This window comes from Octopus bimaculoides, chromosome 28 (assembly GCF_001194135.2).
Source record: "Octopus bimaculoides isolate UCB-OBI-ISO-001 chromosome 28, ASM119413v2, whole genome shotgun sequence".
In the NCBI taxonomy this organism is placed as follows: Eukaryota; Metazoa; Mollusca; class Cephalopoda; order Octopoda; family Octopodidae; genus Octopus; species Octopus bimaculoides.
The window spans coordinates 11,259,933-11,271,486 of NC_069008.1; positions in this window are offsets into that span (position 1 = coordinate 11,259,933).

An 11,554-nucleotide genomic window follows, 5' to 3' on the forward strand; every position below is an offset into this window, starting at 1 on the left:
CTATCTCATATATTTTATTTGGAGGCCTGATCTTATGTCCCTTCCCCTCCTTCTGGAAGTATATTTTCCTGCGCTTTTCCACTTTGGAATATATATATATATATATATATATATATATATATATATATATATACACACACACACATGCACAGACATAAATATACACAAGAAGAGAGAGAAAGAGACAGTGAGACTGACCTCAGTACTTTAGTTATATATTCCCATACCAGTCTGTCCAGTAGAATATAAGATCTTCCATGAGAAGAGATTTCTGGTCCCTCACTGACCCCTTTACTATTTGTAGAAAGAAAAGTCATGAGTGATTTCCCTCTCAGAACAACATAGTTGATTTAGAGATAAATAAAAAGTATTTAGCCTTTAGTGTGTTTATGGAATCAAGGACGGATTAAAGACAAAGTTGGCTTTGGTAATATTTAAGCTGAAAACAGACAACCAGGTCAAATGTTGCTTGGCAATCTCTCTGATATCCTAATATTTGTTCATTCATTGTTTTTCTGAGGTAAGACTAGAGGAAATTGAGGTAGGATCTGTAAAGGTTGGGTGCTTTATCTGTCACCAACTTTTGCCTGTTTTCCAAGTACTGAAGTGCTCAGCAATGCAAAGCTAGTAAACAATTCATTGAAAAGAAATGTCATCAAACATCATTGTTCACCTTGGCAGTATTTTGGTTTTGAAAGCATTCAAATAGATGCACACTCACACACACATGTACAAACATACACACATATACCTATATACACATGCATGTATATACATATGTATGCATCTGTGTCTATGTATATTTAGACATGGCTTTGTGGTAAGAAGCTCGCTCTCCAATCACATGGTTCCAGGTTCAGTCCCATTGTGTGGTTCCTTGGGCAAGTGTCTTCTCTATAACTTCAGGTTGACCAAAGTCTTGTGAGTGGATTTGGTAGACGGAACCTGAAAGAAGCCCATCGTATATCTATGGGTGCGTGTATGTGGGGGGTCACTGCCACTTGACAACTGGTGTTGGTGTGTTTACGTCCTTGTTCAGCAAAAGAGATCAACAGAATAAATTACCAAGCTTGAAAAAAAAAACAGTACTGGGGCTGATTCTTTCACCTTAAAATTCTTCAAGGCAGTACGCAGCATGGCTGCTGTCTAATGTCTGAAACAAGTAAAAGATAAAAGATATACACACATATATATACATATATGTGTGGAGAGAGAGAGAGAGAGAGAGAGAGAGAGAGAGAGAGAGAGAAATACTTTGGTTGGTGTCTGAGGATACAGTAAGCCTACAGGAAATGAGGGACTCCTAGTTTTTGTTAAGCCATCTCTCTAGGGAAAGGCTAAATTATATATAAAACCAACTACTCTCAACTTGAAACCTTTGCACAGGTATTTCTGACACTACTTATCAGCAATAGTTTTACTCATTTAATGAGTAGACAGTCATCATATATGTATGTGTGTGTGTGTGTGTGTGTATGTACTCAAGGAGACCCATCCTCCACAGTAGAAGTGTTAAGGCCTGATGAAAAAGTTTGGCCTGCAAGTGTTCTGTCCTGGTGATACATTAAAAGTACCCAGCATACACTGTAAAGTGGTTGGCATTAGGAAGGGCTTCCCATTGTAGAAACCAAATCAGACTGGAACCTGGAACAGCTTTCTGGCTTGCCACCTCTGGTCAAGCTGTCCAACCCATGCCAGCATGGAAAATAGATGTTGTAGGAGGATGAGGATGGTGGTGGTGGTGGTGGTGGTGGTGGTTTTGGTGGTGGTGGTGATGATGATGATGATGCTGATGATGATGATGATGATGATGTGAGCATTCATGTACATATATGTGCAATGGGTTTCTCTCAGTTTTGGTCAACCAGATTGCTTCATAAGGCATTGACCAATCCCAGAGTTATATATATAACCTTTCACTTGCACATGCTAACAAACGATGGGACTGAACCGAAAGCCATGTGGTTGAGAAACAAATTACCTCACCACACATGTAGCCATACCTGTGATTATGCTCTGCAAAACATTCTGACTCTCTAACGACTTTGAGAATCCACTGAATTTAATTATTTCTTCATTTATTGACATTGGAAGGATGAAAGGCAAAGTTAACCTTGGTGCTGTTTGAATTCCAAATGCAAAGAGCTGGAACAATTACCAAAAGGCATTTCATTAACGCTTTAATGATTCTATTCATCAGTCACCTTTAAATATTCCTGTGAAACATTCTAAATTTCTAAATGCATTTTAAAATATTACTGAGCATTTGTCATTAATCATTGAATTATTATATTTATTAATTAGTCACTAATTGTTATCAAACAGAGTGTCAACTATCTGTTTATTAATTTAGTCTTTCATTAATTTCAGTAAATTGGGCCTCAGTCATGCTGAAGCATTGACTTCAAAGGTTTTTAGTCAAACATGTTCAGTCCTAATTCCTCCACCACCCAACACTACTCAATTTAATATTAATTTCCTTCAGCTTTGTTTGTTAAAACATTTAAACTACAAGACATGCCAACTTAAGGCCAACAACACCTGTGTAAACAAACACGTGCATATACATGCACATATGCACAGAAAAGGAAATACCTTTTGTTGGATAAACAGTTTTAATATAACAATGTATACATATGCACAGGCATGTCTGTGTGTTTAAGGATTTGACTTCCCAACTGTATGACTTTCGCCCATAAATACATATACATACATCTTTTTTGTGCATGAGAGAGTGAGAGGGGGAGGGAGAGGGAGGGAGAGGCTGTATTTCCTCATGACATATAGAAAAATGGATGCCTTTAAATGCAATTTTTCTGGTTGCAGCTTATTTTAATACAATATTTATGTGTACATTTTCATAAATGTTTGTCTGAGTAGAATTCTATGCTTGTATGATGAAAGTGATACATTAGAAGCAAATCAAAATATCGTCCAAAAATGACCTCAAAATTGTGTGACCCAACCTAGTTGCCGCAGTTATTTTGGCTGTAAAAAAGAGTTGTTGAGTCAAAAACATAGTCTCTTTGGCAGATAGAAAATAAGCAGCTTTTTTTATTATAATACACATGTAACTAATTTGGAGAAACATCACTTTCCTTATTCACACATCATCACTCTCATAATGCAACACTTTGTAATTTTGGTTCAAATTGAAAGTGTGAAACTATTTTCATTTTCTAATGAAACCTTTTCGTTGTAGAGAAGTGTATTTGAAATAACTATAGCTGGTTATTGAGATAACATAGAAAATATGTAAATGAAAATAAAGTATATTTGACATGTATAATTGATTTGATTGTTCTGGAAGGCGGTGAGCTGGCAGAATCATTAGCATGCCAGGCAAAATGCTTGAGCAGTATTTCATCTGTCTTTACATTCTGAGCTCAAATACTGCTGGGGTCAACTTTGCCTTTTATCCTTTTGGGGTCAATAAATTAAGTACCAGTGAGACACTGGGGTCGATGTAAACGACTGGTCTCCTCCACCAAAATTTCAGATCCATGTACTTATAGCAGAAAAGATTTGATTGTTCTCAACAACAGTTGGTAAGAATAGAAGTCATTTGATGACACCATTTTGTTTGTAACTGGCTAACCTGTTGCAGGTTCAATCTGAGGAATAATACCCATCTTGTCTACTCCACAGAATAAGAGTATATTGGAGAGCATCACAAGAGGAATGAGTTTGTGAAACACGAATGAGACTATCATGATTTTCAATGGGTTCACTAACCATAAGGATGGCTACTTCATGAAGTAATGTGGGCTCATTAAACAGCATAAAATGTTCTTTACTATAGTTTACTATAGACATAACGAACGCAGAAACACACACACACACATAGAATTGATAATATTGTAAACAGCAAAATGTACGTACACAAAGTTCAAATGAAACGAAATGTAGCCAATATAGGTGCAAAACATATTTTCTGTAGCATAGTTATGCTACAAAAAAATGAAAAGTCACCAATTTAGCAAAAGTTAGTATGCGTCACCAATGTCAGAAAGTACAGAATGTCAAAATTTATTTGGAACATGTACTAAGTGTTATAAAATTCCTGATTGAATGAATGTCATGGTGAAGAAAGTGAAAGTCCAAGAAAATTCAATTGATTTTAAAATTTTGAAATAAATGCTGAACCAAGTGTATAGAAAGGAAGATGCTGTTGTTGTGAACGTTAATTTAAAATATTTGCTGAAGGATGTATGTAGCAAGATATAAAATAATTTGACATTACTGTATATTTTTGAACTGTGTAACGTTATAGGCTGGGATACAAACAGTGATGAAGAATACAAGGACTGTTAAAAGAAACATTATCTTGAAACTGGTTAGAAGGAGTGGAATAACATTTCTGTAATTATATTGAAAGAGCCGCTGAGGCTTTCTACTTCATCAAATTTCCGAATTTGTTATAATAACCAGAATAATATCTTTTTCAGATATATTTGCGAGTATTGTGAGTGGTGTTAAATCAGTCAAATCTTCATGTTGGTAGTACTTGAAGGTGAACATTGCTAAGTCCAGGCCATAGGTAAACTTTCAATATTGGCGCGTTTCACCGTTTGAGGGTGGGGAAGTTACACACATAAACTAAGAGACACACACATACATTAATGCACACCCGAAGCCTGTCTCTGTCCCTGTGTGTGTCTGTCTCTGTCTTTAGACGTGTGTGTGTATGTGTTTGGGTCAGTCGTCACAAAAATGTATGCATAGTGACAGACACATACACTGTCACACACATATACTTGTCAGTCATCGACCTAATGCAGGTAACAAATCTGTGAACACACTCATATAGAAAATGTGACGTCATCATTGTTGTGGTGGTGATATAAATGTCATTTATGATAGGTGACTAAAAGAAAAATGATAATGTTAAATTTTTATAATGCAAATATGTGAATGAAAATATAGTTTAGTTGGTAGCCAAAAGTTTACTGAATTTTTTGATACCTCTTACGTGAAAATCGGCATCTTGGTTCTGGAATGCATAAGGAACATATGCATGCACACACACACACATACAAACTCTCTTTTATAGTTATAGATTACATATATATATGGGGGCACCAAAATCTTTTAAGTGCACAGGACCTCAATGGGTTTTAATCCAGCCATGTCTATATCAAATGCTTGCAACAAAATGGACTCTGCTAAAATGTTCCCAAAATGCCAGGTGATGATATTAAACAAGTTAATGATATTAAACAAGTCAAGTAGGGCATGGTGGGATTTGAAGTCAGAACACAATGAGGTGGAACAAATATTGCAAGGCATTTTTGTTTTTACAGTTTTGTGAATAGATACTAAAGGCATGGTTGTGTGGTTGGAAACTTCTTTCCTAACCATATGATTTCAGGTTCATTCCTATTGTGCAGCCACTTCAGCAAGTGTCATTTGCTATAGTCTTAGGCAAACTTTTGAATCAGTTTGGTAGATGGAAACTAAAAGAAGCCCATTGTGTGTGTGCCTTTATGTTTGTGTTTGTTACCTGCTATTGCTCAACAACCAGTGTTAGTTTTTTTATGTCCCCATAATATATCAATTCATCATAAAGAGATCAATGAAATAAGTACAAATTTTAAAATAAGTGCTGAGGGCAAATTGTTTGACTAAAATTTTTTGAAAGCGATGCTCCAGCATGACCACAATTCAAAAGCAGAAACAAATAAAAGTAAACTGATAACCCTGAAATGATAAAAGGAACACTTGACCTCAGCTGGATTTGAACTCAAAATGCAGACAACCAGAACAAATTCTGTGAGATCTTCTATCCAACATTCTAATGATCACACCATTACACTACCGTTCTTGTGGCTTGTTTTGCCTTTTTAAAGTTATTCCTTTTCTCTTTACTTCAGCTTTTGCTTCTATTTCACCTTGTGTTTCTTGTTGTCATTTGGCAGCTTTTCTTCTCTCCAATTCACATCAAACATTCACTTCTAATAATAATAATCTTCTTTTTACTGCAATTTAATGTCAAGCAGTTCCTGTGTAACTGACAATTTCTTCATCTGTTTCACTAGCAATTACCTGCAATTACTCTTATAATTTCAATCTATTAATGTCCATTCTTCTTACATTACTTCATTATTTCTTCTCTAGGCCAGTAAATTCGCAGAATTGTAAGAGAGTCAGAAATAATTCCTTGCTTTATTTCTGTTTTGCTTTTCTACATTCTGAGTTCAAATCCCACTGAGGTCACCACTTTTATTCCTCTAGGATTGATAAAATAAAGTATCAGTCAAGTGTTGGGATTGATTTAAGTATCTAAACCATCTACCCCCACAATGGATTTAAGACCATTCGTTTAAATGTGTGTGTGTGTGTGTGAGACAGGGTAAATGGGTGGTCAGGTGTTTGGATGGATGAATGGATTTCTTCTGTTATTAATTATTTACATTCTTCCTCTGAGGAAAGAGTTGGTTTCTAACAAACACACAAAGCTCCATCGTTGAATGTAGATAACAAAAACAATGTCATATTTTAAACTTGTGAAATGTATGTTTGTATGTAATTATTCAGTTTTATCTCAAGGTTTCTGGCCAATAAAGAAAGAACCGGTTTCTAACCTAGATATAAGTCTCCTTCACTGGAATTTCAACAACATCAACAGGATATTTTTGTGTGTATGTATATGTGCAGGTTTGTATGTTTTGTTTTATGTATGTCTTCTCATGCATATCGTTGCATATCTAGACAGGCTCATATATACTTAAATGATAAACCTCTGGAAAATTTTACATTTTCCAGTTTGAGTGATGGCTTGGATCTGTAGCCTTCAAATCAGCTTTCTCCTTTCTGATTTTGAGAAGCCTAATTTCTCAAGATTAGTATTTAGGCAGTGTGTTACATATCCCAGTTCTCCAATGTATGTATGTATGTTTCTTCTATTTTTTAATTATTATAAATCTTCCACTGAGTGGGGAGCCAGTTTCCAACAAAGATACAAGGCTCCATCTTTGGACAAATTCACATTTGGAACATGAAAAAAGTCTTGCATATTTTTACTGTTCCACTCACAGATTGGACTTGTAATGTACGAATCAGCCAGTCGATTTCTCTTTCTGAAAATCCCAGTTTATCCAGATTCTCCTTTAAACATTTACTAACAAAACTTAGTGCTCCAATTGTTATTGGTATGAATATGAATTCATAGTTTGGATATAGAAGCTGGAGGTTTCGAAGCAGTTGTCCATAGATATCCTCTTTTTATTTGATTTTCAAAGAGATATTCATGTCTGCAGGTCAGCTGTATGCAATGCATACATGCGGGCAGGTTCATTCATTCTTCTCTTTCTATTTTCAGTTTAGAGTAAATTTTGACCAGCCACCTACTACTTGGTAGGAAGTTTGTGAAAGAAAGCATCTTACTTTGTTCATCTTAAGAAGGTTTTTGCAGGTTTTTATAATCAAGGATACTGTTATTATTTGTAGCGTATGAATTAAAGACTTCCATTCTCTCTCCAAGAACCCAAGTTCAGCCACATTTCACTCCAGATGAGGTGGTACATATCTTGTTGCTCCAATAACAATAGGTGTGAAGCTGTCAGTGTATCTTGGGTACTGGATTTGTAAACTCCTTTTCAATGGTCCATAGATGTCCTCTTTCTCTTGTATTTTTATAACCACATTGGTGTCCTTGGAGCAACTGATTTCTACAACAGAACATATCTTTCCCTTGTGTATGTATGTGTGTATGTATGTATGTGTATATGTATGTATGTGTATATGTATGTATGTTTGTATGTATGTGTAAATGTGTGTTTGTATGTATGTTATTTATACACATTAATTATATATATATTTATATACTCAAAAAATAAGGAGTGGAACAGGTAGAATACAAGCTACAATTATTTCATAACTAGTTGAAGTTTGTTGCATAAGTAGTAATGAATAGAACGTAGCTTAGCTAATCTTCAGATCATAGTTACCTGAAAGAAGTTTACATTGTTGCAGGAAATAAACAAATTAACAATGTTAATGGATACATTTTATGGCATATTGTCCAATTTTTATCCTATTTACTAGCCACCTAATTGCTTGAAGCTTACTGACTTCCTGCACTTGGATCCCCAGATTGTATCTACCTACTGATTTATTTGTATACTTTGTAGACTGTACACACAGGTGCAGTCATGGCTGTGTGGTTCAAAAGATTCCATTACAACCACATGGTTTGGGATTCAGTTCTGCCGTTTGACATTTTGGGCAAATGTGTTCTACTATATCCATAAGCCATCCAAAATGTTCCGAGTGGATTCAACTGGAACTTATTTTATTGACCCTGAAAGGATTAAAAACTAAAGTTGATCTTAATGGAATTTGAACTCTGAACATAAAGATCAACGAAATGCTTAACAGCATTTCGCCCTGTGTGCTATTGATTCTGCCAGCTCACCACTCTACAAAGTGGTTCTTTAATATGACAAGGATGAAGATGACAACCACAACAACAAGCTTTTATCTCTTTCACTTACTGAACCAAGCCCATGCTGGAGAATTGTTTTGAAGGGCTTGATTAAACAAATCGACCCCTGTACTTATTTTCAAAACCTGGTGCTTATTCTATTAGTCTCTTTTGCCAAACTGCTAAGTTACAGGTACAAAGCAACACCAATTGTCAAGCAGCAGTGGGTAACAAATAGAAACACAAAACTCACAAACACATAGACACACACACACATATATATATATATATATATATATATATATATATATATAGGTGAGAAAGTTGGTATGTGAAAGCACGTGGTTGGATGTATAAAAGATAAACAAGAGTGAAAAAACTACAGAAGGCTTGTGCTATATGGTTAAAGTGTATATATATATAAATGTAGGCATAGCTGTGTGGTAAGACGATTGCTTCCCAACCACATGGTTCTGGGTTCAGTCCCTCAGTCCCACTGCATGGCACCTTGGGGAAGTGTCTTCTACTATAGACTCAGGCCGACCAAAGCCTTGTGAGTGGATTTGGCTGACAGAAACTGGAAGAAGCTCGCCGTATATATGTGTGTGTGTTTGTGTATTTGTGGGTGGATGGGTGTGTGGGTGTGTTTGTCCCCCTGACATCACTTGACAACTGATGCTGGTGTGTTTATGTCCCTGTAACTTAACGCTTTGGCAAGAAGAGACTGATAGAATAAATACGAGGCTTACAAATGAATAAGTCCTGCAATCAGTTTCTTCAACTAACACCCTTTACGGTTGTGCTCCAGCATAGCCACAGTCAAATGACTAACAAGTAAAAGAATAAAAGTAAAGGAATATATATATATGTATATATGTATGTGCATGTGTGTGTTTGTGTGTACACATGTATGTATGCATATGGCAGGCTTCTTTCAGTTTGTGTCTACCAAATCCACTCACAAGGCTTTGCTAGAAGACACTAGGTCAAGGTGCCGCACAGTGGAACTGAATTCAAGACCATGCAGTTGGGAAGCAAACTTCTCAACCACACAGCCATGTTTGCACCTACTGCATACCCATGTCTGTTATACTATGTATTATAGACAAGATATACCACACTACAGTTATACTTCATATTATGTTATACACACCATTTTATGGAGGATACGACTCCACATGGTGACTTATGTGGATTTGAACTCAGAACACTGAAAGCCAGAACAAATACCACAAAGCGTTCAATACACCACTCTAAGGACTTGACCAAATGGCTGTTTAATCCTTAATGAAAGAAAATAAATCATCACAAATGAGTGACAACAGTTAAAATATTTCTTCTAATTAAGAGAGCAAGCTGACAGAATCGTTAGCACACCAGTCAAAATGCTTAACAGCATTTCACCTGTCTTTGTGTTCAGAGTTCAAATTCTGTTGAGGTCAACTTTACCTTTCATCCTTTCAGGGTCAATAAAATAAGTACCAGTTAAGCACTGGTACTTATGCCAAAATTGCTGGACTTGTGCCAAAATTTGAAACCAATGTTTCTATTGGTTAAAATGTCTGTTATATATATAGGGAGGAGGTAGCTTTTTGGTGGGCAGAGGAACCTAGATCTTGTGAATGAATGAGTGATTGCTAAATAAAGAAATGAGTGAGTAAATGAGTGAATGATGAAAGAATAAAGAACTGAATAAACAAATGATTGAATGAATAGAAGGAAAGATTGAACAAATAAATTAAAAAATGAATTATTTAATGAACAATTGAAGAAATACATGAAAGATTCAATAAATGAGTAAAGGAGAGAATTAACGACTAAATTAATGAATAAATGAATTAATAAAGGATAAAAGGAAGAAGCAAATGGTTGAATGAGCAAAATGAATGACTGAAAGAATAACTGAACTAATGAGTGATGGAACCAATGAAGGGTAAAACGAATGTATGACTACACAAATGAATAAGTGAATGAATGAATAAATGAAAAATGAATGGACGAGTGAAAGAAAGACAGGAGAAGTAAATGATTGATTGAATGTCTGCACAAATGAAAGAACAAACAAATGAAAGAATGAACAAAGAAGTGAATAAATGAGTGAATGAACAAATGAACTAAAAATGAATGAATGAATAAATGGAAGAATGAATGTATGACTGAACAAATGAATGAATGGATGGCAGAAATTAATGAATGGTTAATGTAATTAGTTAACGAATTGGAATGATTGAATGAATGAATAAATGAGTGAATAAACAAACAAATGAATGAATAAACAAAATGAAGAAAGAAACAAATGAATGAATGAATTAAGAAATGGACAAATAGATAATTGAATGAATGAATGAATGAATGAATGAATTAATTAATTAATTAGGAAATGATTGAATAAACAAATAAATGAATGAATAAAATAATGAGTGAAGAAACAAATGAGTTGACAAGTGATTGAATGACTAAATGAAGGAGAAAAGAAAGAAGAAAGATAGGGATGAATTAATGAATGACAGAATTAATAAATGACTAATGAATAAAAGAATAAATAATCAATTCCATTAATGTGTGAATGAACAAAGAACTCACGAATAAATGAATGAAATGAAGAATTATAATTGAATTAAATAAAGAGTAAACAAGTGAATGAATTATTGAAGGAAGGAAAGAAGAATGAAATGAACAAATGAAGAAACTAGTCAAATGAACCAATGAATTCATTAACTATAGTTCTGATATTGAGAAAAAAAAAAGGAAAGAAAACAGAAAAGAAACAAAAAAACAAAAATAAAATTATATATTTTAACAAATCTACTTTTTGTCTCTGCTGTCACACTACTCTCTTGGCCAATAACTCCTCCTCTTTCTGGCTGAACTAATAATACTTGCAGAGGAAAGATGAATGAAAGGCAGCAGACAGAGAGAAAGAAAGACAGAAAGAAAGGAGGGAAGGAAAATGACAAACAGCAATGATAATATTAAAACAAAAGCAAAAAACTAACAAATCTTCTCTTCCAACCACATCCACTCCCACAGCTGCCATCACCACCCCTCCCCTGTCGCACCATGCTGAACCAATAATGTTTGCAGAGATAATCTTATAGTGTTTATTCATGATCTCCAAGTCAAAATAAC